Source organism: Heterocephalus glaber, unplaced genomic scaffold (genome assembly GCF_053883595.1).
Source record: "Heterocephalus glaber isolate CG9 unplaced genomic scaffold, H.glaber_assembly_v1.0 deba00001479, whole genome shotgun sequence".
Lineage (NCBI taxonomy): Eukaryota > Metazoa > Chordata > Mammalia > Rodentia > Bathyergidae > Heterocephalus > Heterocephalus glaber.
The window spans coordinates 986457-991963 of record NW_028258316.1 but is presented as its reverse complement, the minus strand read 5'-3'; positions in this window follow the sequence as shown (position 1 = coordinate 991963).

The window sequence follows — 5507 nt, the reverse complement described above, 5'->3', positions numbered from 1 at the left end:
GGGAAAGGGAGACTTACTTTGCTGCTGCTTGATGCCTCCTGACTACCTACCATACCATGGACTGTGTCTCCTCTGTCATGCCACGCTGGCTTGGAGCCAGCCCAGTATGGAGCAAAACCTCTACAAACTGTGAGTCAAAATAAACCTTTCCACCTTTAACTTGTGGGTGTTGAGTATTTTTTCTTGGCAATGAGAAAGTCACTTAGACAGTTTGTAATGCTATTTTTTCTATTTTTAAACTCTTTTCTTCCATTTTTGGAATATTTCCTCAATGATTTCCTTTTAACTGTATCTTCAATTTTATTATTACACTTCACATTTTTAATTTCTAGGACCTTACATTGTGCATTTCCTTTTTTCTTTTTTTACTTTTTAAATATTTTTAATTTTTATTTTTTTATTACTCTCTCTCTTTTTTTTTTTTTTTTTGGTACCGGGGATCGAACTCAGGTCCTTGCACTTGCTAGGCAGGCGGCAGAACCACTGAGCTAAATCCCCGGGCCAAAGAAAGATGTCCTCTGCTTTTTTTTTTTTTTGGTACCAGGGATCAAACTTGAGTCCTTACGCTTGTGCAGCAGGCACCGAAACCACTGAGCTAAATCCCCGGCTTTATTACTCTTTTTAAGAGATGAGCATCTCACTATGTGGTCCTGACTGACCCCAAACTCCGGGGCTTAAATGATCCTCTTGCCTCAGTCTCCAGAGTAGCTGGGACTGTGGTGTCCACTGTCTCTCATCTTCACAACACTGAATCCTGCAGCTAGCTGCTTTGGACTCCTGAGACTGCTCTTTCCTCTGGTGCCTACACTCTCTGTCCCTTCCTGTCATTTTGGAGCCCCCTTGTCCTCCAGAGTCTGCTGGCCCTGGCTGCCTGTTGCCTGGACAACAGAGGGCAGTCCAGGGAGCAGCTGGCAGCCAGTGTATGCAGCAAGATGCTGCAGGTTCCTAGGAGCTGCTGCACATCTCCTGCTCAGCCTGTTGGCTGGGCCCCCTGCCTGTGTCACCTTCCTCACTGGAGTGAGGATGGGACTGTTGTCTCACTGGGCTGGCAGGGAGAGGCTCTGGCACCCAGCCTGCAGGTCCCTGGCCCTTGGTTTGCCTGGCGCCCATGCAGTCTTCCGGCTGTTTTGGACCTGCATTTGCCGCAGCCTGGAGGGTGACGCATATGGGGGTCTTAAGTACCAAGGTTCCTTGGACATTCAAGTGCTTGCCCTGGTCCCCCGGTGCTCCTGAGCCTCTGATGCCACTGACAGACTGTCCCCCAAGGCACAGCTCTGGGGAAACATGACACAGTGACAACGTGCCTGGTCACATGCTTCACCCAGCCTTCGTCCCGTTCTGTGGTGATGCCAGCTACACTGGGTGGGAGGAAACTGCCACAATGTGGGTGCTTATTTTAACTGTAAGTCTGGGGGCCTCTGGGGTCTTCATTTGAACTCAGTGATTCTCTTGACTGAAGTTTGAAGGCCTCTAGGATTGGGCGAAATTACACTTTCTATGTTCTGTAACAGGCAAGTATCCTGAATTGTCACCAGATGCTATATCTTGGGTCTGAGGTCTTTCCTAACCATGTCTGTGGCTTCAGTGAAGAAAAATTTTTAAATTCAGTTTAATAAAAAGCATTCTTGAAGGCCAAGGATTTAGCTCAGTGGTTCCACTGCCTGCCTCACAAGTGCAAGGTCCTGAGTTCAATCCCTGGTACCAAAAAATTTTTAAAAAGCATTCCTTGGTCCTGTAGGAGGAAAAATAAAAGGATAAATATAGCTGATCCATCTGTCAAGCCTTAGGATGAGAAAAAGGTCAATTTTTACAAAGCCATTTTCAAATTTGCAGGTGTTGAAACTCACAACCAGAAACTTGACTACTGTACAATGTTTTTGATTCCAAAAAGTTGTATGTTGATATAAATACATTCTCGTGTGTGTGTGTCTCAGTTGCCCAGGCTGGGCTCAAACCTGTGATCCTCCTGGCTCAGCCTCCCAGACTGCTGAGACTACAGGTGTGCACACTACACCAGGCTTCCTCTTGTTTTTGGAGACGTCCACGGCTCTTCTTCCTCCATTGTACTGTGGTTTAGTCCCCGGCTGTTGTCCCTGGTGTGAGTGCATGGATGGTTCTGGGAGGTGACACACAGGCCAGGGGTGCCGCATTTCTCACCAGCTGCAGAAATGTGGCCAGGGCAGATTGAGGTGAGGGAGGTTCAGGGCAGAGGGTGTGGCCCAGATGGGCTCTGGTCTGAGGAAGAAGTGAGAACCTGCCGGGGAAGGCGCTGGTGGGCCACAGGGTGGAGGGGCCCCTCGGGTCACCAGGACCATCCCAGGTGTCCAGTCAGGGCGACCCTGCTGTGCACAGGCCTGGCAGCTGGTCAGGATGCGGAACCCTGTGCACCGCAAAGCCGGGCCAGAACAGCAGTTCTCGCGTGGGCCAACAGGTGGCGCAGGGCCTGCAGCTCCTCCGGAGACCGAGGGGACCAGAGAGCTCTGTCCACCACCTCCATGCCGCTAGGGAGGCCGTCAGAAGTGGGCCCTGCAGGAGGCTGAAGGGGCTGCCGCCCCTGAGCAGTTCACATCCCGGAAGCCTTCCTCTGTGTGGTTTTTTTTTTTTTTTTTGTGGTACTGGAGATTGAATCCAGGGCCTTTGCACCAAAATAGATCCTCCGCCCTTTTTAAATTCTGAGGTAGGGTTTTGCTAAATTGCCCAGGTTGAGCTTGAACTTGGAATGTCCTACTTTAGCTTTGCACAGTGGTGGGATTATGGGCGTGCACCACCACACCCAGATTCCACCTAGTCTTGTAGGGATACTGGTCATGGGGAGCAGGAACCCCAGGCCACCGGATAAGCACTGCTTCATCCTGAGACCCTAAGAGCTGAAGAGGGCCGGGGTGGAGGGTGAGGCGGCCCTTGTGTGAGGGCCAGGTGAGGCCTCACCTGCTGCAGACTTTCGGGGGTGGGGGATGGGGCCATTGCTGCTTCCTTCTTGGTCTTTCTCTGTGTTTTCCACATCTTCCTGAGTGGTTTATGCAGCTCGCAGCACAAGCATTTGACACAGCCTTGCCTCTTAGCTCCCTCCTCTCTGCCCCTCCTGTTCCACCTCTGTCCCACCAGCACCGCACATGTGGCTGCTGCCCGTGTCATAGCACAGGTCCCCCTTCAGTGTCACAGGGCAGCACTAGGCATCGTGTACTCCTCCTGCAGGCTCACGCTGCCTGGGAATGTGAGTCCTGTCTGGGCCCTGGTGACCCTCACTGTCTCTTTCCTCTTCAGGGCAGGCAATCTGGGACAGCTCCAGGAGCTGTGAGGGGGAGCCTGGAGTCCCCTGCATTCCCCAGCTGGCTATGAGCTGTGCACTGGGCCGGGGAAGGCCCTGCTGGCGCTGTAGGAGATTCTGGCCCAGCGCTGCACTGGCCTTCCGGGAAATGTCAGCCAGGTGACTCCAGGGCAGGAGTGAAACCAGAAGCAAGAGGTGACTTTCAAACTCCTGAGGAGGGAGGAGACAGCAAGCTCTGAGTGAGTAAGCAGATCCCTGCCCTCCCCTCCCTGCAGGCACACAAGGGGTGTCCCACGGGCAGGGGCCTCAGTGGGTCAGGCAGCCCACCTGCCCCTGGTCGCATGTGCATGCCGGTCTCTGGTGTCCCGACACCAGCCCTGCCTGTGGAAGCTAAGCAGTCACTGAGCTCAGAAGCATCCACAGGGCTTTGCCAGCAACCACGTTGCACAAGCCAGACTGGGGGTGAACAGCAGAAGGAAAGATGGCAGGGGTCGAGGTGTCCAGGGGGCAGCTGCCTGCTTCGGAGCTCAGGCAGTGTGAGGGGACCGGCAGTCATCCCGCTCCAGTGGGCAGGGCCTCCCCTCCCTGGCCAAGTCAGCATGGTTGGAGTCCACCAGAGTTTGCTCTAGTCTGAGCTCAGGCCCACAGTGGGGCCCCAACGCCCTCGGGGCAGGACGATGAGAACTAGGACAGCTGTCACTTCTTGGGCACCCTGGGGTTGACAGGAAAGGCAGCCCTGAGTCCCCACCTCCAGGCTCACCAGAGACCCCATTCCTCAGGAAGTGGGAGGCATGGTGGCCCCTCCTGGGTCTACCCAGGGACATCCCCTGCCCCTGCCCTGCTTCTGTGGCTGCGGGGTGTGTGTGACTTTTGCTTTCTTTTTGGCAGGAAGGAACCCACGTGGGAATTCCCTGAGCGGCCAAGACCACAGTGAGTCACCCTTTTCCGAGCCAGAAAGTGAGGTGAGTCCTCAGAGCAGAGGTGTCGTCAGAGCCTATTTATTTATTTATTTATTTATTTATTTATTTATTTATTTATTGGTACCGGGGAGCAGGCAGCGAAACCACTGAGCTAAATCCTCGGCCCAGTCAGAGTCAATTTAAAAGCAAAAAATATAAGAGAAAGCCTGCTGAAAGCATGAAAGTCTAAAATAAATGGCAGTTTGGTGATAGCACTGGGCAAGTACGTTGAAACAGCCTGAAGCCGGGCTGGCACGCTGGTCCCTGTGCCCCCGGGGCTGTGGGCACTTGATTGCTGGGATGACATCCGGGTGGGATGGGACTGAGGGGGTCTTGGAACCAGCCTTTCTGCAGTCGCCATCCTGGACCCGGGGTACGACACTCCTGGCGGGGGCTGCTGTCAGGGCTGGTGGAACGGCGTTGCCATTTAATCCTGAGGGAGGGGGCTGGGCTACAGCTGACCCGCTTTATCGCGGGCTGGGTCCTCAGGACGCCCTGGGGCCTGCCGGATGCAGCCAGGAGCAGACATCCCATGCACCCGGAAAGCTGTTGACTTCTGGGCTTGGCTGAGGCCTTCCTGACTCTGCCGTTGGGGACGCGGGGCTAGCAGCCTCGGGGACGCCCTGTGACCACCTGAGTTCTAGGCGACAGGGAGGCCTTGGTGTTGCATTCCAGGAATGTGGGTTGCAGGCAGGGTCTTCCATTCTCGCGGATTTCCACGGCTTCAAGGTCCTGCGGGGTGCCGGTTCCCAGCGGCTTTACCTCTGAGCCTTCTTGCGCCCCGCACAGTCATGGTGTGGAGGCTTTCGGATCCATCGAAAGTTGCAGGAGGCGAGTGTGTGCGGAGCATCTGGCAAAGCTGGTGTCCCATGAGAGCACCCACTGCGATCCCCATCTGCGCCGGGCAGCCCGGTGGCGGAGACGAGGACCCCGCCGCCAGACGTCCCCATTCGCGTGGTCCACATTTCTACGGGCAGGGAGGCCAGAGGGCTTTGGTGGTAAAAGTTACCAACATAAAGTCACATTGAAATCTTCAGAAGCGTACCGTCTACTCACTTCCAGATGGCTCTCCAACCGAAAAGGACGCCGGCGTTACAACCAACTACTGCAACGTGAGCCTCCACAGTAATAAGCTCGAAGTCCGCGGGAACAAGCTTAAGTAGCCAAGTCGCAACCAATTGGCACCCGCTGCGGCTCATACTCGCCCTTGGTAGGCTATGTTACCAGTCCATCAAGCCGCGGGCCCGCGGCGGGGAGGATCTGACCAATCGACGCCCGCT